At 41.9% G+C, this 25,055-nt stretch overlaps 1 protein-coding gene across 2 annotated transcripts in view; it reads right to left on the bottom strand.

The window, feature by feature from the left end:
* GREB1 (growth regulating estrogen receptor binding 1) overlaps positions 1-20,754 on the bottom strand; it is a 168,383-nt gene extending 147,629 nt beyond the window's left edge. For both annotated transcript variants that reach the window (XM_032792329.2, XM_032792326.2), the window contains exon 1: positions 20,681-20,754. The gene's annotated coding sequence lies outside the window, so the exon portion shown is untranslated. The remainder of the gene's footprint in view (positions 1-20,680) is intronic.
* Positions 20,755-25,055: the final 4,301 nt, after the last annotated feature.

Genomic DNA, 25,055 nt, shown 5'->3' on the forward strand with positions numbered 1-25,055 from the left:
TTGTTTTCATGATGTAACAGTAGATTTGCCATAATGGGGCTGGTTTAACCACAAGTAGGCTCCTTCTCCTCTGGCTCCTCCCTGCCTGACTGCGAGTGAGCTCCTTTCAAACCCAGGTGCCCTGATTAGCCTGCACCTTGATTGGCTCAGTGTTCTAATTAAAGTAGCTCTCTCTACTGCCTTCTAGAAAGATCTTAATTGGCTCCAGGTGCCTTGATTACCCTCGGAGCAACTGCCATTTGGTTACCAGGTACTAGGGGGGGGATTGTTTAGCCTGGGGCTAACATACCTGTTCTCAGTACTTTACTGTAGCCATACCTGGCCTTGCCCCATCACACGTATAATATCAGTTCTATAGATTTTGCAGCTCATAGCTAGCTTGGTGTCATGACTTTCCCACAGAGGCGCTGAAGGACCTTCAACATGGAAGTAATTGCTGCTATACAAGCATCCACATCTTTCAAACATTCTCCAGCACCGTCTTATGAAACTGCCCAAAATTTACAGTTGCCACCAATGTAATGTCCCTTCCAGACAGATTGACACTGAGCTAGTTGTAATCTAGGGCTGGAGGCAGCTCAGCGATAATGGCCAGGGACAAACAGATGTATCCAGATTAATAACCAGACCAGACCAAAGTGAGCTGCATCTGCCTGACTAGATCATATGTATTTAAGAGCTACATTTCAATTCTGTCCCACTCATGCTTCTTATGTGGATATGAAAACCTTCTTCCAGATACCAGGTATGTGCTGCCATGTTCCTGGGCATCGTTAAAGCAGAGGACAGATGTGTCCATCCTTACGCAGCACCTTCAGTCCTGCACTTGAAATTATTAAAGGTGGCTTTATAAAAAAAAAAAATCCCATGCCCAGACATCACAAACTCTGCACTGCCCCCTACTCCAAAGTGCCTGATGTTTCCATTCCTTAACCCCACGTATGCAGCACTAAGCACGATTGCCAGAGCCTGAGAAATAAAATTAAGAAACAAACACATTGCATCTGATGTGATTTAAAGAAAAAGCAAGAAGATACCAGTCAAAAAGGTCCACTTATAGTCATTAGCAGCCCCATGTGAAGTGACTGAGCTATAACCCAAAGATGGCATGGAAGGTCATAACCAGGGACTCGGACGTTGATCTGTCATGAGGATAGGATCGGCTGGTTCAGTGACCAAATAGTAGGTCTGGAAAAATCGGGGGGGTGGGGGGTAATTGACACCTATATAAGAAAAAGCCCCAAATATCAGGACTGTCCCTATAAAATCAGGACATCTCATCACTCTAGCTGCGTTTGAAGCTTCTTCTTGCCCTGTAATACACTACCTGAAGGTGTTATTGAGGTTCCTTAAGGGAATTGTCCAAACAGGATGCCTTGAGCTGATATGGTGTCTTGGTGGATTACACACATCTTTAAATCAGTTGATGGGGCATGTTTTGCTCTTTAAGGAGCAGATTCTGCAAGGTAACTTGTAGCCTGGTGTCAGGAGAGGCAATGTTGGACAGAACTGGCAGCCAGGCCTGATTGCTTGGTCTCATTGTACCTGTTATACACATGACTTCAGTCAAGTGAGTGTCTACTAGTCCTGTGTGAGAAGAACTGAATCACACAAGAGAGCAGTACTGTGCTGCAGAGTAGATCTAGGCAAGCCCAGAGTTTCTTAGTGTCTGTGCATTAGCTCCCCAGGCATAACTAGCTAATTTGCTGATCAGGTTGCTTCTTGTTTTTTTTCAGTAAAGTCTTGGTAATGTGTTCCTTGAAAGTCAAAGTATAGTCCAGTGTAACACAGGCACACAGGCTTTGGGTTGTGGCTCAGTCTATGTCCATTCAGAAAGATACTGCACTGTTTGTTGGCCTTTGTGTTGAACAGGTATAATTATCTGGAAATTGTCCTTTTGGTACTAGGTTTAAGTCTTCCATCTTTTGCGTCGGCATTCAGGAGTTCTTCTAGGTGACTGAAATCCTGGTCATGTACTGCCAAATAGACACCACCTGCATAAATGAAGTGCCTGTCAGTGGTGTTGGGAAGATCATTTGTGAAGAGGTTGAAAAGTGTTGGTGCTAGGACTAAGCCTTGAGATAAACCATTGTTTGGGACATAGGGGAGCTGGTTTTTCATCCAAGTGAAACTTGGAACCAGCAGCCTCTCAACATTTCCACAGCCACTACTACCCACTTTGGAAGGACCAATGACAATTTGTACAGTATGCCTGTATGGAAGATTTCATCATACACAGCAATAAAATACTGTACCTGTCTTCTACCTGATCTGGAACCCATTCTCAATGCAGGTAGTGAGTGCCAGCACTTGATCATAGGTGCTGCGGTTTGGTCTGAAACCTGCTTGATCTACACCAGGGGTTCTCAAACTGGGGGTAGGGACACCTCAGGGGGTCATGAGGTTATTACATGGGGGGTTGCGAGCTGTCAGCCTCCACCCCAAACTCTGCTTTGCCTCCAGAATTTATAATAGTGTTAAATATATAAAAAAGTGTTTTTAATTTATAAGTGGAGGTCGCACTCAGAGACTTGCTATATGACAGGGGTCACCAGTACAAAACTTTGAGAACCAATGATCTACACTCATGATATCATCAACAGTGGTGGGAATTCTTTGAGAGAGAAGCATTTTGAGTAATTTGTACATGCAGCTTAGCAAGAAGATAGGGTGGAGCTTGTTCAAAGTTGATAGTCTCTCTCAGAGTTTGGCAAGGCTGTTATTTTTGATTTACACCAGATCTTAGCTATTTTATTCTCCTTGATGGCTCTAGCTAGCCATTGTCTGCTAGTTTATCCCAGGTTCTTCAGGAATTTGGGAGAGATTATCAAACCCATAGGCTTTACCTGTTTTCAATGTTTTAATTGCCCTTTTTATTTCAACTGTTGTGAAAGGCTGGAGATCCTGTTAAGTTTCAGGTATGCGCTCTTTGTATCGACACACCATTTTATTCTTCACTTCTCCTTCAAAAACTCTTTGTCCTTATCTGTCTTTGTGAAATTTATCAGGTGGGTAGCAATGCTATTTGGAGAAACTGGGTGATGGTGCTGTGCTGAAAGTGGCTGAGCAGCACCAAGTTTTCTGATTAGTGCCAGGCTTTTTGGCTGGATCTTAATGTTTTTAATTCTGTGGTAGCATGATGTATTTAGTTCCGTGATGACCTGCTCCCATCTTGCTCTTCTGTTCAAGTTGTCTTAAAATATGCATGGCAATGTACTTCCTTCAAATTGCTTGAGGAGTTCTGCACATTGATCATTAGGCCAGGAAATGCAGATCTTATAACAACATCTTGGAATTGATTTCATGGCACTTTTGTGGATGGCTTTTGTGACCTGCGTATAAACTTGGAGATACTGTGTAGGATACAAGTAATACAGGGGTCTTTGAATTGTGTAAAGCTGGGCCGATTTGTTTTCTTATCGTTCCAGTGACGATTTTTATTGATACTCACAATAGCTATGGTTGCTCCAACTTTGGTAAAGATCAGACAGTGTTGACTATTAAGGAAGTTTTCCAATACATGATTTATAGCTTGAAGTGGATGATTGCCCTTGCTGATGGTCTATGTGAAGTCAGCAGAGAAACCTTGCTTCCATCTGGCAGAATGAAAAGTACCCCTTTGTTTTGGATCATGGAAGAGGTAAAGATCATAGAGTAAGACCCATTTCAAAAGGTCAACTCTGGCTCTCTGTATTCACTGGTGGTGTGGGAGCTATTAAAATCTCCAACATAGATGGCAGGTTGTGGCAGCTTAGGAAGAATATTTAGGATAGGGCAGGGCTAGTTGGGGGTTTGTACACATCTGCCACACTGAAATGACTGACTCAGGCCTGGTCTACTCTACAAACTTAGGTCAACAGAAGCTGCATTAAGTCAATGTGAAAAGGTATGTGTCTACAATACTGAATCCCTTCCACTGATCTAAGTCACCTGTAAAGTTGACTTCTGTATTCCATCTCTGTGAGAGGCATAGCGCTTGATTAGACATTCATGAGTTAACATGGGGATAGTGTAGACAATGTGTTGTGTAATTCGAATGAATTGGCCTCCAGGAGATGTCCCATGGTGCTCAGCTGTGACCGCTTTGGAGAGCACTTTCAACTCCACTGCATGTGAGCCAGGTACACAGGAAACAGCCAGTTCCCTGTAAAAGCCCTGGAAACTTTTGAATTTTCATTTCCCGTTTGATTAGCGTGGACTACTTGCCACCACAGCTGATCGTGGAGACTCAAGGCCGCAAACACACTCCAGCATGGAGTACACAGGAAGTGGTGGATCTTATTGCTGTGTGGGGAGAAGAGTCTGTGCAAGCACAGCTCTGATCCAGCAGAAGAAATGCTGACATCTATGCCAAGATTGCACAGGAATGGGGGAGAAGGGCTACACCAGGGACATGGCAGAAGTTCCGTGTGAAAATAAAGGAGCTTTGGCAAGTATACCAGAAGACAAGGGAGGTGAACAGTCATTCTGGTTCTGCCCCAGAGACATGCTGCTTTTAAGAGCTGCAAGCAATTCTCGTTGGTGACCCCACCACTACCCCAAAACACAGCATAGATACCACCCAGGATTCCCAGATGACCTTGGGCAACAACAAGGACAATATTGTTAACAAGGAGGACGAGAATGGGAGGTGGGAAACTGGAGCATCCATTCTCCCCAGCAGCCAAGAACTGATTTTAACCCTCGAGCTAATCTCTTCACAGGACCAGTTGGCGGCTGAGCATGATGCCGGGGAAGGCACCTCTGGTGAGTATATTTTCCAGGTAAACTGTAGGGATCACATGTTATTTTTTATGTTTAAACTGAACAAAACACATGTAGTGGGTGTCAGTGGCCACTCCATCTATGCAGAGGGTGCTCCCCCGCCAAAAAAAGACTCTTTATGTCCACAGGGATGGCCCAGGAATTCTCCATGGAGGTCTCTAGGAAGCTTTCATGGAGATACTCTGCACTCCTTTGCAGAAGGTTTCGGGGAAAGACTGCCTTATTTCTTCTACCACAGTAGGACACTTTCTCGTGCCAGTCCACTATTAACTGTGCCGGCATCATTGCAGCACACAGCATTGCAACATAAAGACCAGGTCTGTACCCAGACGCTTGCAGCATCTACTCCCTTGCCACCTCTGTTACCCTCAAGAGAGTGATATCGCATGGGGTCACCTAGGGGAAACAGGGGAAATTTTCAATGCTAGCCCTTAAACCGCAAACAATTCAACAAGTAATCTGCCCCCCTTTGGTGAAATCTGTGTCACACAGCCACGCTTTCCCTAATGTGCCGCTGCTGTGATTAGAACCAGCATTGAAAAAAAGGGGAGGTGGTTTCCTGTTTGTCTCCCTTCCCCACAACTTGGTGCCACCTTGGAGAAAAAACAAACTAGTTGGGAGCTTTACACTAGTGCCTGTCCTTAAGCACCATCCAGCTTGCTAGGGAAAAGAGAGCATTTCTCAGGTGCCAAACTGTGCTCCCAAGTCTGTCTTCACAAAAGCAGGAGCACACGACCTCTCGCCTATGCCTCGTGGCCATATTCACCATGGCTGGAGCAGCAAACCGACTCTTGCAAAAGCCAGCAATTGTGATTATCTTGTGGCTTGCAGTGAAGTGTACTAAGGAGTTTTATAAAAAAAAAAAAAAAAAATCAAGTTTACACCAGAAACAATGTATGCACTGTCAATGTACCCTTGTGCTTTGCATTCCTTTCAGTTGAAACTTCGTCTGAGCATCCTCCACACCGGGACAGAGACTTTCACAGATTAGAAGGCAGAAAAAGAAGACTCTGGAGGACATGTTCAATGAGTTAATATGTGTCTCTGAGACTGAAAAGACGGAGCTCACAGCATGCAGGATTTCACGGTCCAAGAACCTGGCATGCAGGGAACAAGAGCATGCCGCACAGGATGAAATACTGCAGATTATGAAGGAGCAATCAGACATGTTGAGGCATCTGGCTGAGCTTCAAGAAAGGCAGCTGGGTGAATTTGCTGCCATCATCGCCCAGTTCTCAATCCTCCTTCCCCAAATGTCCTATGAGGCTGGGGATGGGGGAGTTCGGTATCCCCTGCACTCAACACTAGGGGAGGTTAGAAAGAACAGAAGACGCCCATTCCCAGATCTTTGATTGTTATTGCAGTGCATCTGTAAGCAAGCTTTCCTCGTTCTTCCCCTCACTCTGCTATCTTATTTTTCTTTGCTGTCTGTGTGTGTTTGTGTGCATAATAAAACAAAATGTACTGAGGAGAAAAGGCTCTTTATTCATTCCATACATGGTGGTTGGTGGAGGTGGAGTTTACAGGAGAGGAAATGTAATGGAGATGATAGTTTGGTAAGGAACAACACAGATAAGTGTCACATTACTCTGGCTCATTGCTGAAACTGGTTTTCAAAGCCTCACAGAGACATAGAGCCCCTCAGTGTGCTCTTCTTAGTATCCTGGTATCTGGTTGCTCAAAATTGGCTGCCAAGTGATCTGCCTCAACATCCCACCCCGGCAGAAATTTTTCTTCCTTTGTTTCACAGATATTATGGAGCACACAGCAGGCAGCAATAACAATGGGGATATTGCTTTCACTGAGGTCTAACTAATAAGCAAACAGCACCAGCAACCTTTTAAATGTCCAAAGGCACATTCCACCACCATTCTGCACTTGCTCAGCCTATGACTGAACTGGTCCTTACTGCTTGTCCAGTCTGCTGGTATATGGCTTCATGAGTAGGATCTCCCAGGATCACGATTGGCATATCAACATCATCAATGGTTATTTTGCGGTCTGGAAAGAAAGTCCCTGCTTGCAGATTATTGAATAGACCTGTGTTCCTAAAGATGCACACATCATGCAGTTTTCCTGACCATTCCACTTTGATGTTGGTGAAACAGCCCCTGTGATCCACCAGCACTTGCAACACCATTGAAAAGTATCCCTTTCAGTTTCTGGACTCTTTGGCAAGGTGTTCTGGTGCTAAGATAGAGATATGCATTCTGTGTATTGCCCCACCACAGTTAGGGAACCCTATTGCGGCAAAACCATCCCTATGTCCTACACATTGTCCAGAGTCACTACTCTTCTTGGCAGAAGTCTATTAATAGCCCTGTGAACTTGGATCACAACAGATCCCATAGTAGATTTACCCACTCCAAACTGATGCCCCACTGACCAATAGCAGTCTGGTGTTGCAAGCTTCCACAGAGCTATTGCCACTCATTTCTCCACTGTCAGAGAAGTTCAGGGCTGAGGAAAGCTCTGCACACAGTTCCTGGAAAGTGGCCTTATGCATTCGAAAGTTCTGCAGCCACTGCTTGTGCTATAACAATCCCGTCCCACTAGGCAGTGTTTGTTTCCTGGGACCAGAAATGGCGCTCAACCATGTTCAGGTAATGCATGACTGATGCCAGCAACTGCAAATTGTTTCGCTCTATGGCTTGCAGCAGGGCTGCTTGCATGGCATTGCATTGTTCTGCGTGGCAGCTCCTGTCTCGGCTGCAGAAATACTGTAGATAATGCACAAGGTGTTTGTGATGCTCACAAGAATGAACAGCTGAGTGGAGACCATGCTTATTGTACTATGGCATCCGTGAGGTTAACCCAGGCTTTTGAAAAAAGGCGCAAAAAAGCCTTGGTTTGTTTGATGTTGATTTCAGGGAGGGAAGCAGGAAGGTAAGCGCATCATGGGAGGCTAATGCCATGTTCCTATAACCACTCGCGCCAATGTTTTGGTCCCATAAGCCATTGCAAGCCCTACCCAAAATTCCATTTGGCTAGGTACACTGTGCCATAGCTACCCATAGTGCAGTGCTCTGTGCATCGATGCAAGCGCTGATAGTGAGGATGCATTCTGCCGACACAACCAGCGAAGTGTGGACGTGCAAGATTGACTTGCTTAAATTGGAAGCTTGATGTCGACTTACATAAAGTTGATTTAACTTTGTAGTGTAGACTTGGCCTTGCAATATAACAGAAATTTGAATTAGATGGCAGAGGTTTTGTGTCAGCAAGATCTCCTCTAACAAGTAGAAAAGCCATGTTTTCTATGCAGAGTAACTCACAAGGTCATAACCTTGATGTTAAGGTAACTGGCAGAAAGGGAGCTGGTATGTGTCTCTTGAAATCAGATTACATTCATGTTATATTTGGAGGCTAGGGACTGAAGAACGGAAGGCTTAGCAGCTCAGAGACCTTCAACATCCAGCTGAAGGATTTTCAAGGATAGGCCAATGTCCAAAGTTTTTTAATTATGGCTAATATCACTGAGGTTGCTTGCAAGCCCATGCTGGCCAGAATCAGAAAGATTGTTCCTGCTAGTTAAGCTTTGTTTTCCTCAGCTGAAGCAAGTTATCTATGAGGTATACAACAGGAACATAGTTGCATTATTCCATGATGGCTATAATACTGGTAAAGTAACTACTTCTTTGATTCCTCTGTTCTCCTAGCACATGGTATGATTCACAGAGGGGTGAGCTGGGAAAAAGGTCAAGGGAGGTTTGCTAACCTCATGAATGGCTCCCAACAGAGGGCAAAAAATACAAAAGAACAGAGGGAAAGAATCATGTTGCATAACAAGGAATATGCCAAGAAGCTGTGATGACAGTGTATAGACCAACTGGACAGAGAAAGGGAGATGCAGAAATGTTGGACATGATGCTGAAGCAGACAAATTTGCAGAACATTCTTGTACTGTGCTCATGTTTAACACCCCAACCTAACCCTGCCCTGCAGCCTATTGAGAACACAGGATGTGGACAGACCCCTTTCACTTCCCCAATTGCAAGCAACAGAGTTCTCATGCCATTCCACCCTCCAAGGCAAAGATACGAATGGCCATACTGGGTGAGACCAATGGCCCATCTAGCTCAGTATCCTGTCGTCTGACAATGGCCAATGCCAGGTACTTCAGAGGGAATGAACAGAACAAGCAATCATCAAGTGATTCATCCCATTGTCCATTCTCAGCTTCTGGCAATCAGATGCTAGGGACACCCAGAGCCTGGGGTTGCAACCCTGAACATCTTGGCTGATAGCTATTGATGGACCTATCCTCCATGAACTTATCTAGTTCTTTTTTGAATAATGTTATAGTTTTAGTTTTTGCATCATCCCCCAGCAACAGGGGCAGCTCTAGGAATTTTGCCGCCTCAAGCACGGCAGGCAGGCTGCCTTCCACGGCTTGCCTGTGGAGGGTCCGCTGGTCCTGCGGCTTTGGCAGACTTCCTGCAGGCAGGCCTGCGGGAAGTCCGCCGAAGCCGCGGGACCAGCGGACCCTCCACAGGCAGCCCTAGGGGAGGTCCGCCGAAGCCGTGGACCAGCGGACCCTCCGCAGGCAAGCCGCCAAGGGCAGCCTGCCTGCCACCCTTGCGGCGCCGGCAGAGCACCCCCCGCAGCTTGCCACCCCAAGCACATGCTTTGCGTGCTGGGGCCTGGAGCTGCCCCTGCCCAGCAATGAGTTCCACAGGTTGACTGTGCATTGCGTGAAGAAGTACTTCCTTTAGTTTGTTTTAAACTTGATATCTATTAATTTTACTGGGTGACTCCTGTCTCATGTGCTATGTGAAGGAATAAATAATACTTCCTTATCACCTTCTCCACACCAGCCATGATTTTATAGACCTCTATCACCTCTTAGTCATCTCTTTTCCAAGCTGAAATGTCCTAATCTTTTTATTCGCTCCTAATAGGGAAGCTGTTCCATATCCTTAATCATTTCTGCTGGCCTTAACTGTACCTTTTCCAATTCTGATAAATATTTTTTGAGGTGGGGTCACCAGAACTGCATGCAATATTGAAGGTATGGGTGTACAATGGATTTATATAATGGCATTATGGTATTTTCTGTCTTATTATCTATCCCTTTCCTAGTGGTTCCTAACATTCTATTCACTTATATGACTGCCGCTGCACACTGACTGGATCTTTTCAGAGAGCTCTCCATAATGACTCCAAGATCTTTTTCTTGAGTGGTAAGAGCTAATTTAGTCCCCATCATTTTGTATGTATAATTGGGATTATGTTTTCCAATGGGTATTACTTTGCATTTATCAACATTAAATTTCATCTGTCATTTTGTTGGCAGATGAAGAAAACAGCTACAATCCAACATACACATTTTGGTGATTGTCTGCACAAAAGCGTGGTCAGCCTGTACTTTGGTTATTTCAGCACTGTTTTAGTTTATAAATTTGCACAGTCTCATGTGTCAAATCAAAGTTTATTATTTGCAGCTGCACTCATTAAGGTCCAGCTCTCCCTAATACCATCCTTTCCTAATAAAATCAATTCAAGATATATGGATTAAGGTGTCTCCACCTCTGCCTCCCATCCATCAGTGAAGCTGTCTCCCTTACTCTCACAAACACTGTGCAAAACACAGCAAACAGCCATAACATAAGGCAGATATCCTTCAAAAGCCTCCAGACTTGTTATGAGACACCTCTACCTTCCCTTCAATCTTCCAAATGTACACTCCTTCTGCAGCTATTCAGGGTACACTTAAATAGCTCTTTTCCCTTATCCAACTGCCTTGTAACAAAGCTTTATAAGCCAGGAAATCCACAGATAGGATGGATCTTCCAGAATAGCAGTTGAAACCACCATTAATGTTCATAGTGGTTTTGGGAGTTAAAGTTCAATTTTACATCTGTTTTCTGCAATGAGAGTTTCTAAAGATCCTGGCCACACAGACCTTTCCTTATCACCCCACATTAATAAATTTGCCATGGTGATCAACCAGGTCTTGCATAACCATGGAGAAATACCCATTTTTGTTGATGTACACCATGCCCTGGAGGGTGGGGGGACAAATAATAGGCACACAGGTCCCATCAATGGCCCCTGTACAATTTGGGAACCCCAAGTATTCAAAGCCATCAATAACCTTCTGCTCATTGTCAAGTTTCACGACCCGGAGCATTAGCACCCTCTCAATAGCAGCACACACCTCCATGACAACAACCCTGGCAATTCTTTTACAAACTGGTTAGCTACTGACTGGCAGCAGTTGAGGGTGGACAACTTCCAGAGGGTGATAGCCACACACTTCTCCATATTGAGGGGGACTCTCATGTTAGTGGTCTAGTGCTACAGCTCCAGGTGAGCTCTCTGCAGGTTTTCAGAAAGTGCCCTTCCACATCTTGAAGTTCTGCAGACAATGCTGGTCATCCCAGGTCTGCATCATTATCCTGTCCTACCAGTTGGAGCTGTTTGGCTGCATCAAGATGTGGCACACCACTGAGTCAAGCTGGTCCAGGAAACAGTCATGCAGAAATAACTGGTTTCATTCTCCTACACCAGAATCTGTGTGGTGTCCCAACGGTGAATTTCCATCTCCTCCATAGTCACCTGCCTGCCTGATTCCAATGCCTCTAGAGCACCCTATTCATATTAATAATGGCCAGGATCCTGGTGCTCAGTAGTTCTTCCTCTATGCTGCCTGACAGCTGTTAAAAATTTGTTTGAAACTGAAACAGTTTGAAAATTATTCTGAACAGCGAAAGTCAGACAAATTATGGGATATTGTGGAAGGAAACATGGGAGCTTGACCCTAAATCACAGAATTCCAGTTCATGTCCCACAATGCACCATAAGCCATAATGCATTGAGCCTAGTGGCAGAACACTGCACCTTGGGATATCTGCCCAGAATGCTGTGTGTTTATTTTGAAAAAGCACAGTGCTGTGTGGATGCTATGATTCAGAAGGTAAGTAGCTTAAGCTGTTTTAGACAAAGCATGAGGATGCACTCTTTTGGTTTAGTTATACCTATATAATTGAGTAAAAATAGGAAAAAAACCTATGCAGGGAAACTTTCCTGCAGACAAGGTCTCAGTTTACCAATCAGGCTGCTTGCAAAAGCAGGGCACTAGACTCAGTGACTGAGGAGATTCCTTCCAGTCTTATGTTCCAATATACAAAATGCAGACAGTACTTAACACACTTCTTCAGAGGGGTTTCATGGGACTTACTTCACTAATGTATATAAAGTGCTTTAAAAGTTATTTTACTAATGAAATGAAAATATTTTCATTTCACTAGTGATCTCCAGTTGGTTGTTTCATTTTTAATTTAGGATAATGTATATTTATAAAGTGATTTCTGTTGCCCTTTAGATGCTGACATAGATGTGACTTATGTGTGTTCATCCATGTACATTTTATTTCAAAGTTGTTAATGCTTCCGCTCCGCTAATACTAGTGAACTAACACTAGTACACTTTGCTAAACATAAAGAATATTCTATTTTTTAAATTGTGAAAATATATCTGCATCAAAGAAGGTGGTTTAATAACAAAGGAGGAGTTTAGTATTGTCATGGTGGGGGAGGGCAGCAGCTCCTCAGCTGGTGTAAACTGTCACAGTTCCAGTGACTTCAAATGGAAATATGACAATTTAAACAAGCTGAGAATCTATGTTTCCAATCATGATATAATGAAGAAGATAACTCCCTCCCAATTCCCTCTCCAAACAAACAAATGAAACTAAACAGGGAACAAGATTTTTACCCAGAGTAGCTTTCTAACCCTTCCCAATCCTTAAATTTAGCTTAATTCCTATGGCCACAGATGGGAGAAAAATCAGGATAGAGTTTGAATATTAAAACTGACATGGAAGCCTACAACAGTCTTGGGATAAGGAACAAATAGGCAGTGGGAGGTCAGGGTAATCAATTCGTCTTAAATTTAAGGAAACCACTCTTATTAGTCATACTTAGAGATTAACTGAATTAATTCATTAAAGATAAACTATGCCAAAATTCCTTGTACTGATTTATCACAGATGAACTTTCACTCCAGAAGGAAAGACTAGATTTTGATTTTCCCATCAGAGTTGTTTTTGCAACTTTATCTACTGGCTGGCATAGTCATGTGGACTTACAGCTACTGATTAGAATGGAAAATATTAGAAACAGTTCAATGGCTACACAAGCCTTAGCAGCAATGTCTGAGAGCAAGAATAAAAAATAACCAGATTGAAAGGGAAAATGAAACATAAAAGACCAATCCTACCACCTTTATTCAAGAAGGGCCAGATTCCGAAACCCATACTCACACTAAGTAACACTTTACTAAACAAAACACTCCCATGACTGGAATGGGAATATGCATTAAGATACTACTCAAAATTAATTGGATCTACAATGATTGTAGGATCAGGATCATAAAGTATACAAAATGGAAATTTATAAATAATATTAAGATGAAATTTTGCTTCAACAAATTAAAAAATATTAGTTAGGAAGTTTTTTTCCTTTTAGCTTGATGTATCTAGTTGTCTTGTAAATGAAGTTACTTATATGGGCCCAGATTGTGGTTTTAGGCATATGTTTATCTGTAAATCAACTGAAGTCCAGCACACAGATTAAGCACATGCATAAAGCTTTGTAGGACTGAGATAAAACAGCCCAATGCAGCAATCCTAATTGATGTGAGTAACCTTTACTCACACAAGCAAACATATTTAGCTCAAAGAGATTGCAGACAAGAGCAAGGTTTGTAGAATGAAGTCCTTGGCTTGTGGAAATTCTGTTTGAGATAATTTTGCTTGGAGATTCTATAAATGACACACTGAGACAAATTACTGTACTTACAACTGTCAAATTTCTAACAGTTTTTAAAAAATTGGGCAAGAACTACTTAACCAACGTTAGATTCAGATCAAACACAGAACCTGTTCATAAACAAAACTAAATAGCTAACATCTGGAGGAAGCGCACTAACATATAGTCAGCCGTATTAATCAATCACAGCAAGTTCTCCTACCTCCCCCAGTAATCCAGCAGCAAAAATATCATCCAACTATCAAAATCGTAGGGCCTGATCCTGAAAAAACTAACACACATGAGTAACTTTACCCATACAACAATCCCATTGAACTCAATAAGGCCAGTTATGTGATCAGTTACTGATGTGCTTGTTTGCAGGAACAGTATCTTAGGTATCATTTTAAGAGAGCACGATAAAGACCAAAGCAGCCAGCCCACCAAACCTTATAGTCTGATTCCAGCTACAATCATGGTAGTCACAATGGCCCTGATTATCCCTTTCTTCAGGAGGTGACTCATATAAAATTTCTTCTCATTGAGTTGTATCGTGGTTGTTCACTGTGGGGGCTGATTTGCCCCCGCAGAATAGGCTGTGGGAGCAGTGGAAGGCCACATCGACATATAGGTGCTATGCCTCATGCTTCAAAAACTATGACCCTAGTCCCTGTCTTCGAAGGAGCTGCACTATCGGGGTCTCATACAAGGCTCCAATTACACTGAGGTTCCCTCTTAAAGGTTCCCTCTTTGTAAGCTATATTGGATACAGGAGGCATTACGTGTATCCTCTTTCATTCACGAATGAAGCCGAATGCAGGTAAGTTGAATAAGACAAACTTTATTAAACTCTGTGCACTGCTCTGTCCATGTGGCTGGGTTACTTCCAACCTAACACCCTGCATTCCCTGCTTTTCTGGTGTCACATCAAACAACAATCCCTCCAGGGAATATAGGCTTTCTGATTCCAGTTCCACTGATCACGATACAACTTCCCAATTTTACAAGCATTTTAATATAAACATTAAAAACAAATAATTGACAACCAGATGTCCACTCAATGTCTCTTCAACCAGAGCTGCTTGCACATAGTCAAGTTGGAGGCTTGTCTTTACAAGTGACATAGCCTCTTACTTAACTTGTCTTTGAGATAGTTTGGTCTTCTCAACAGGCAACCACATTGGGAGTAATCACTCTCTGTCTCTCTGTCACCTGAATCTAGCAAACTGTCTCTCTGTGAAATCTCCTCCCTTCCTGTGGGGATGGCCTCCGGATGGTTCTGTCTCTCCATTCTGTGAGGACCTCTGTAGGCTCTTGCCGAGTCTACTGGTTCATAAGTTTCTCCTGTTCCAAATTAGGGAGACTCTCAAGTCCCCAAAATTGGACATAGCAGCCAGTGTGCATAAGCAGTAACACAAGAGTATCTCCCTCCCCTTCAGACTGGTATCTAGTAAAAACTGCTCCACCGTTTTGTTCTGTTTTGGAGAGCAACTGGTCCTAGGACTGCTGTGGGGCTTGAGGCAGTGGTGAGCTTTAGAGTGGTACAGACCTCTCTGCTTTGTTCCCCCAAAAGATAAAAAAATAGTTTTAACTTTCCTGCAGTCGTCATCCTCCTGCATGGCCAGGTGTGTGTATAGCTCACATTGCTGAACTAGGTTTGTGTCTGCAAAATCTGGGGCTTCAGACCAAATCCATGGCCTCACACTGCCAGCTGTTGCACTTCAGAGAGCTCACAACTCATGTACTGCCACCACTTTTCATTTACAATGAGTGAAGCTGAATGCATATGAAGCTGAGCAAGTGAAACTCTTGGACTGCTCTGTCCATACGCCTGAATCGGTTCCAGCCTAACTGCATATACTCTCCCAGTGTCTCATCCATAACACTCCCTCCCGGAAACATGGTCCCTCTGAATCCATTTTCACTGACCATGACACATCCTTTCTGGGCCTGTCACTTTCTCACTCAGTCTCTCACCATTCAAGTCTCCATGGAACAACAGGAGATCTCAGGACTGCCCAGAGGCGAAGGAGCAAATGGGGCAATTTGCCCCAGGCCCTGGGTACCGCAGGGGCCCCATGAGAATATAGCATTCTATAGTATTGCAACTTTTGTTATGGAAGGGGCCCCCAAAATTGCTTTGCCCCAGGCCCCCTGAATCCTCTGGGTGGCCCTGGGAGATCCGCTTACAGATCTGGGGACACAATTCTCTCCAAGGAGAATACCATGTTCTGCTTTTACGCCGCAAGTAATGATGATAAAGAATGGGAATATAGCAGAACGAGGGATTCAACAGTGAAAGGCCATGCAATAGCAATATATGCCTTTGTTGGTGGTGGTGGTGGAGTTTATTTTGTAAAAAGCAAAGACCAGAACTGAGTCTCGACAGAGTTTAGCATGTTTGAACTTGCAGAATTTTCGCTGCATTGTCCCCTCGAGAGGGAGCAGTGAGTAGCTTTGCAGAGGTGGCAGAGCACTGACCCCACCTCATGTTATATCTGTCTGTCTACAAATGTCTTTACAAGAACACTTATCTCTGTGATATCAAAACACTTGTGTCCTGAACCAAAGCCCACTGACATCAATAGAAAGATGTCAGTGGGCTTTGGACCAGCGTTTAATTAAAATGTCTTTCTCACAGCAGTTTATTAGCCACATCACTGTTTTTAGTCACAATAAACAGTTCTATTGTCTCTACAAGTGAAAACAAAAACAACACTAATACAAAGGCAACTTAATTTTAAAGTCACACGTATGAAAATGTTTTAGTTACTGTTATTATAAGTAACACCTAAAATGATTAGGATTAAGACACTTAAGTAACATGTAAGATTAAATCTATTTTTATCCATATTGTTTACTTGTGCATATGACAGCACTTTGTGTATGGCCAGTTTAACCTTTATTTTGTGCAGATGTGTCATACAGCAACGGTGAGGAGAGACATTTAAAAATAACAGGAAAATGATCACCAAATCACAAAAATTATACTTTTAACTTATTTTTAAATAGAATAGATTGCCAGTTGACAGAGTCAGATTCAGCTCTCTAAACCCATTGAAGTGCATGGAAATATTCCTTGAATCAGGCACTATATCAATAAATCATAAATGATGGTGTGTTCAGCAACATGTGTAATAGAAACTAGACTGTAAATTAACGGCTTGTTTAAATGACACTGAATCTGCACATGATGTACGTCATGGGAGAATCTGGCCTATTATTCTTATTGACAAAAGTACTTTAGGAGCGTTGAGGTTCTGCGGGCATGGGGGAAAGGAGGGAAATATTGTGGAGCTAATACTTCCCTTTTCTCCCACAAAAGCCAGAATCCACACATTTCGCTCCCCTCTCTTTATGAAAACAGAGAAAGAGAGAGAATTGGCCTAGAACCAGAATCTTCTTATTAAGGGGCTTTAAAAATCAACAGGGGTAGCTTAAAAAACAACAACCAAATCTACCACTTTATAGGTAGCCATTTTTAAAAGTGAATTTTAATACAAGGATGAACTCCTTAAGGAAAACATTCAAATTACTCTTTGGTACCTTTAAACGTCTCTTTGACGACAATTCTCCCTTGTATTCATTGTTTTATGAACACGCGTTCAAATATTGTTTACAAATATAATTTTTCCTTCATTTACACATACTGTATTATTACACAAAGCATCTAACATTGCCATAGATTGCTTTTACAACTGTTAGTACAGTTTTAAGATGATAAAGTATTGCCACTGTATAAAGTTCTGCCAGTATTCATGTTTTATATTTTAAAATATTACATATTCTGTAAGACACTCCATGTCCAAATGCCAATTCCCCTGTATTATTTTTTGAAAAAACACGTCATTGGTAATATTACTACTTAAATAGATTGCTGACTGTCTTTATTCAGCACGTGAACACAAACATGGAAACAATAAGACAGTATTTGCTTATGGAAGAAGAACAGTGTTTCCACAAAACAAAAAGAAAAAAAGACAAGTTTTTTAGAACTTTTCTGGATGTTATGAGATAGGAACTGCAGTCATTGCAAAATCTGACTTTTGGATAACAAAGATCTGAGTTTCTTTTGCAAAGGATTGCATCTCCCATCCCAGTTTCATATTTTAAAAGCCCACACTCCATAATAAATATTTGTACTAGAAGCTTTGAATAGTTAGCAACACTCTAACACAATCTAAGACAGACAAAGCAAGGAATATTCATTTTGAGTAAAATTTGTGATTCTTTTTATATACATATATATATACACACGCTAAAGCTTTTTATGAATATTGATGGTGTTGATTATTCACAGGAAACAGCACAACTGAAAAACAAGCAAATGCTTTATTTTGTATTAAAGTGACAAAGGAGTGACAGATCACTTACCATTCACTGTTCAGACTTGTGTTCACTAGAACACTAGAACAATAGAAATTAAAGAATTTGTTTTCCCCAAAAAAATAAGTATGCTCATTATCGCTACAATATTTATGGATTTTTCAGTATTTCTTTTATAAGAAAGCATCATCTTTGGGAGTTCATCACTCAGTGATAAGTTTATCCTAGACTAAAATGGGATATCAAAATCCCAGTAGTTTTTTTTCTACAAGTGTTTTTTCTATCCAAGATTTCAAATGGTTATATTTAAATTGTATGCATACACAAACATGCATGCAGGAAACAAAAAAAAATTAAATGTAGCTTACTAGTTTTTGGAAGTGTTTTGGCACTAATAATTGAAAACTTTTTTTAATGCCACTTTATACGCCATTAGCCCCTAGCATGGAATATGTTCTGATTTTGAAAAGAAACCCAACAGCACCAAAAATGTTTTTTAAAATGGCTAATTCATAAGAGGAGGTGACTTTTCTCATAATTTTTACACTATTCATATAATACTAAGTCAGTATTATTTATTGTTATGAAACATTGTAATATCTCAAAGATTGTGAACTATAATGTTAAAAAATTAAATTCCTTAATGAGACGTTAAATAGAGAAATAGACAATAGATTTAAGTTAAAAGAAAAAAATCTTCAGAAGTGTATGTATTCTTTACGCAATACATGGAATACAGGTATTTATAATTGAACAACAACAAAACAAATGAACCCATATGGTAACATTGTGTTCGGCTGAAATCCACCAAGCAAGGAAGTTCAGAGAAATGAGTGATATTCCATCCTTAATGCATTCTATTCTGCTTATGTATTTATGGACTCTCCCGTCAGAGGTTGATTTCACACCACAGACCTGCTCCAAAACACACCAAGTCAATGGAATGACCTCCACTGACTTCCAGGAGCTTTGGATCAGGTCCATCTGAGCTGCAACAACAATAAAATCATCTTTGTGGAGCACAGTTCACACAAAGCCAGTTTGCACAGCTAACTACAGTCTAACTAATGTCACATTAAGTCCAAGTAAAAACAGAGTTTCAGCTTCAAACAGAATTTACATGCTGGTTGTGGGTTTAAGACATGTCCTTAATGTTATCTTGGCATTTTTAATGCATGTATCACAGTTATACCCTTCAAAAGTCAGGACACTCAATTTCTAAAAAAATACAAGCTGTAGTTAACTGGCAATCAACTTAAAAGCGACTTTGTATATGGCAATTTTAATTTTGTTAGAAAAGCAGTTCACCTTCTTTAAACCTCAAAAAAATGATTTAATAAGGGCTTGGACACCAGAAAAGAGGCAGAATGTTGTTCGTAAAACAAGAAAGGGCTTTAAACAAAACAAAATTATCTTTAAAAAAAAAACAAAAAAAAAAACGACCTGATCTTGTTCTCCAAGTGAGATCAATGGCAAAACTCCCACTGACTTCAATAAAGCAGGATCAAGCCCAAAGTCAACCACATATGTATTGTTTTAAAGGGATAATAAAACTTTGAGCCTTGAAATAACGATTAATACAGTCATAAAAACTGGTGAAAGAAAAGTTCCATTGTTGTGAATTATGTGTCTCCTCTCTTCTCCTGGTCTCTGTGTTCACAGATTACAGGAAGATCTGACAGTGAAACAAAGCAACAGCAAGTCTGAAACTTATACTTACACAGTTATCAATGGATTTACATTGCTGTAAGCAAAATCAGAATCAGTTTCACCCTCTCAAGTTTTTGCAAGACAAGGGAAAGTGATGACTCCATCATCCTATACTCGCATCTAAGTCAACCTACTACAGTTATGCCACCTAATCCTGATCCATTAACCTTGATTGCCACATTTCTCCCATTTAAGGTGACCAGACAGCAAATGTGAAAAATCGGGACAGAGGGTGGGGGGTAATAGGAGCCTATATAAGAAAAAGACCCAAAAATGGGGACTGTCCCTATAAAATCGGGGCATTTGATCACTCTACTCCCGTTCCTGGGTTACAAAATTAGACCACTTGTTGGTTTCAACCTTTCCCTAAAACCTTGGAGTGGGGAGGGGGCACAAAGATTCCAGGCTCACTACTTTTTTATTCTGATTTCAATGTTTCATTATGAAAATGGAAATAAAATCCCTAAATAACCTTATTCATAAGACACAAAACAATGTTGGACTCTCTTATAACTCCCTAGTGTCTGACAGGATTCAGGACATTCAAGTACAAACTCCTATATTATTAGTATTACTTGCTTCCAGTAGTGTCCACAACGTGCTAGGTCCTGTACAAACACCAAACAAGCGATGGTCTCTGCCTCAGGACCTTAGCCTTATACCCAGACAAAAAAGCAAAACAAAAAACAAGACAGACCATAAGGGAAACGGGAACAAGCTCTCCCATATATAGGTGCTCTCCTTTCCAATCCCTTCATCCAAGCCCCTGTCTACAAAGAAGCTGACAATAGCTCAGGTTCCTGCTTTACAGATTTGTCCCTTGTATTTCAGGTGCCATAGCATTTGCCCTAACCGTGCAACTGTCCCCACCATCTCTCCTCCTCCTCATGTTTGGAGGACTGGAACACAAGCTCCTCAATCCTGGATATTCCCAGCTGATGCTAATTTATGACCCGAATCCCTCTCCCCGCTTACTGCTGCTGCCCACATTTCCTCACTCCTCTTGTTAGCTACTCTCCCCTGCACCTTTATTCCTAGATGCTGTTAGTCTCTCCCCTACACTGCTACTGCTGCTTTCCCTTCTGTTGAGCAGACTGTACAGATTTGCAAGTTGAAAGGGACCTTACCTCTGAGACCTTCTTTGTTGCTCTGCCTGTTCTGTGACCACGTTGGGAGCAGGGGATAATGGATATTAGGGAAGTCTGAACTTCCCCTTGCTGTTAGCAACGTACTCTGGAGAGAAAGATAGAGATGCTGCTCTCTCTCCTCCCAGTCCCAGCCTCCTCCTCCTGCTGCTGCCGCCGCCCCCTCCCTCCCAGCCACAAACTCAAGCTCTGTATGCACTCCAACTCAATAAGCCATCTCTCACCATCAGCTACCCTGGGGCTCAAGATCACAAGCCAGCCCCCTTCCCTCCCCAGTGCCTTGCATCCTCACCCCTGTTTCCCACTGCACATGGTATCTTCCCAAGTAGTTCTGCCTTATTTAGATTTAGGATCTGAGCAATTTCAGCAGCTGCAGGAGGCAAAGAGTTATGAGAGGGAGAAGGTGTGTAACAGAGAACAGAGACTTGAGAAAATCATGTGAAGAACTGGCAGCCTTTGTTCTGAGGGAGGGAGGGAGGTGGGTGGGTGGGTGTGTGAGTGAGAGAGAGAGAGAGAGAGAGACCTATCCCATGCACACGAGACAAAATTTGTCACTTAGAAATTATTTTCAAACTTCTGTACAAATGGTATCTATTTAGAGTGAGAGCCCTGGAAGTCTAGTTTCACACAAATCCAATTTGCATATTATTTATGCTGTATGTTTACCTTCAGCATTTTTTAAAGAAGTTACTAACCTTTTTCCTTGCAAAGATAGACTTGAAAATCTAAACCAATATAAACTGATGATGCAAACCACTCCCTACGGTTAAAAACCTGTTATTGGTTTTTTCCCCAAAGATCACAAGTTATTCACAGTCCTCCGGCAGACACTCAGCAGTAGCTTTAAGGTCCAGAAAACACAGTAATAAGTCCTTTAATTTCTTGTCCCTATTTTGAATATGTGGTCTCTCAGACTGTTGTCATTTTTCCCAGTTTCAATGTGTGGCAGCTACTTCAGGTGACCAGTGTGAGGTTTACAAAAAAAAAACAAAAAAAAAAAACAAAAACAAAAAAAAAAAAACCTGGATAAAAACATTGGGTTATTTCCTTCACTGCTCTGCCCCAGTCAGACATGATGAAGATGTAGACTTATGTGTCATCAGAATACAGACGATATCTCATGTTTCCTGAATAACCCTCTCATTGCCCTCATATACATGTTGAGCAGAAGAGATCTCTATGGCATATTGGGGCAGAGAAAATTGTTCACAGCTACCTTCTGGGTCCTCTCAGAAAGTGACACCAGAGTCACTCTAGGGAGAGTCCATCCACTCCTGCTGTAGCAACATCCACCTCTTTGAGCAAGTCAGTTATGTCTATCAAATAGATCAGAAATTTTCTGACAGATTTAACAAATAAAAATCAACATTAACTCTTTATCTTCATTCAGTGCTGGCAGGAGATCATCAACTAATACAAACAGTATACTTTTTACTCTATACTGAGGCCTATAACCTGACTGACTGAAGTCAAAGAAATCAGAGAGTTGAAGAAATGGCCAGAGTTGCCCTGTCATAGTTGTCTGGATGATTTCCCCCAAAAATGGGAGATTGGATACCTGTTAACTAATCTGATAGCCTCAAGGATTGGTTACTTGAGCCGTGGCCTTGCAGTAGTTTCTGTACAAGCCTCTGGTATTCTATCCTCCAGAAGGAAACTTCACTATTAGGGCTGTCAAGCAAATAAAAAAAATAATGATGAATCGCAGCATTAAACAATGATAGAATACTATTTATTTAAATATTTTGGATGTCTTCTACATTTTCAAATATATTGATTTCAATTATAACACAGAATACAAAGTGTACAGTGCTCACTTTATTTTTATTACAAATATTTGCCTTGTAAAAACAAATAGTATTTTTCAATTCACCTAATACAAGTACTGTAGTGAAATCTCTTTACCATGAAAGTTGAATGTATAATGTGGAATTCAAATGTAGAATTATGTACAAAAAATAACTGCATTCAAAAATAAAACAAAGTCCACTCAGTCCTATTTCTTGTTCACCCAATCACTCAGACAAACAAGTTTGTTTACACTGGCAGGAGATAAAGCTGCCCACTTCTTGTTTACAATGTCACCTGAAAGTTAGCACAGGCATTCTCATAGCACTGTTGTAGCTGGCGTCGCAAGATATTTCCGTGCCAGATGCGCTAAAGATTCATATGTCCTTTCATGCATCAACCACCATTCCAAAGGACATGCATCTATGCTGATGACGGATTCTGCTTGATAACAATCCAAAGCAGTACGGACCAACACATGTTCATTTTCATTGTCTGAGTGAGATGCCACCAGCAGAAGGTTGATTTTCTCTTTTGCTGGCTTGGATTCAGTAGTTTTCACATCGGAGTGTTGCTTTTTTAAGACTTCTGATAGCATGTTCCACACCTCATCCCTCTCAGATTTTGGAAGGCACTTCAGATTCTTAATCCATGGGTCAAGTGCTGTAGCTATCTTTAGAAATCTCACATTGGTACCTTCTTTGCATTTTGTCAAATCTGCAGCGAAAGTGTTCTTAAAACGAACTTGTGCTGAGTCATCATCCGAGACTACTGTAACATGAAATATATGGCAGAATGTGGGTAAAACAGAGCTGGAGACATACAATTCTCCTCCAAGGAGTTCAGCGACAAATTTAATACATACATTATTTTTTTAATGATTCTCATCAGTATGGAAGCATGCCCTCTGGAATGGTGGCCAAAACATGAAGGGGCATGTGAATTTTTAGCATATCTGGCATGTTAATACCTTGCAATGCTGACTACAAAAGTGCCTTGCGAACACCTGTTCTCACTTTCAGGTGATGTAAATAAGAAGTGGGCAGTATTATCTCCTACAAATGTAAACAAACTTGTTTATCTTAGCTGAATGAGAAGTAGGACTGAGTGGACTTGTAGGCTCTAAAATTTTACATTGTTTTCTTTTTGAGTTCAATTATGTAACAAAAAAATCTACATTTGTAAGTTGCACTTTCATGATAAAATGATTGCCCTACAATACTCGTATGAGGTGAATTGAAAAATGCTGTTTCTTTTGTTAATCGTTTTTACAGTGCAAATATTTGTAATAAAAAATAATAATATAAAGTGAGCAGTGTATACTTTGTATTCTGTAAAAGCAGCAAAAAGTCCTGTGGCACCTTATAGACTAACAGACGTACTAGAGCATGAGCTTTTGTGGGTGAATATGATGAAGTGGGTATTCACCCATGAAAGTTCATGCTCCAATATGTCTGTTAGTCTATAAGGTGCCACAGGACTCTTTGCTGCTTTTACATATCCAGACTAACACGGCTACCTCTTTGATACTTTGTATTCTGTGTTGTAACTGAAATCAATATTTTTGAAAATGTAGAAAAACATCCACAAATATTTAACAAATTTCAATTGGTATTTTATTGTTTAACAATGCGATTAAAACTGTGATTAATTTTTTTAATCACTGTGGCAGGGCGACGACTCACTGGCATGGCTCCTCCTGCCGGTCGTCCTGAGAATTAGCTCTTCCAGCAGTGAGCGCCCTCTTCAGGCCAGTGTCTCGCCTGCCGCTGGCCCCATGTCCCTACCAGACCCCGGTGCCCCCCTATGTCAGGGTTCTGCCCTGGCAGTTACCCACATTCTGGGTCTCCCCTCCCAGGGGAACCCCCAACCCTCTATCTCCCCTTGCCTCTGTGGCTACTGCCAGTCACTATCCAGCCCTCGCTCACTGGGGCGGACTGCAGTCTATAAACCACTCATCATTGGCTGGGGGGTTAGAACCTGCTGCCTTTGCCTATCTCTGGGCTGCCCCTCTGCAGGCCCAGTATCTTGTTGGCCCTTTCTAGCAAGGCCTGCAGCCTGAGGTTTCTCTTGGCTGGAGCACCCCGGCTCCCTCTGCCCTTCTCCAGCACTGCTCCATTTCAGATACCCTTCTCTGCTCCCAGGCAGCCAGGTTCTTCTCTCTCATGAAGCCAGAGAGAAAGTCTCCTTTCTGGCCCACCGCCCTCTTATAAGGGCCAGCTGGGCCCTCATTGCACTGGCTGCAGCTGTGGGTGCTTTCCCGACTAGCCTGGCTTTTCCCCACTGCAGCCCTCTCCCACGGCTGTTTAATGCCCTTCATGGCAGGACATGAGGTGACCACCCTGCTACAATCACAATTAATTTTTTTGAGTTAATTGCATGAGTTAACTGTGATTAATCGACAGCCCTAATTAATATCAAACAGAAATGTATCATTGCTTCCCTGCTAGCCTTCATTAGCCAGAAGGGACAAGAGTCCATCTCACAGATTGTAGCATAAAGCTGTCCAGCACCTCCATAAGCTCAATGAGTGATTCTGACAGAAAATCAAACAAACAAAGAGGATTCA

This window comes from Chelonoidis abingdonii, chromosome 3 (genome assembly GCF_003597395.2).
Source record: "Chelonoidis abingdonii isolate Lonesome George chromosome 3, CheloAbing_2.0, whole genome shotgun sequence".
NCBI classification, from domain to species: domain Eukaryota; kingdom Metazoa; phylum Chordata; order Testudines; family Testudinidae; genus Chelonoidis; species Chelonoidis abingdonii.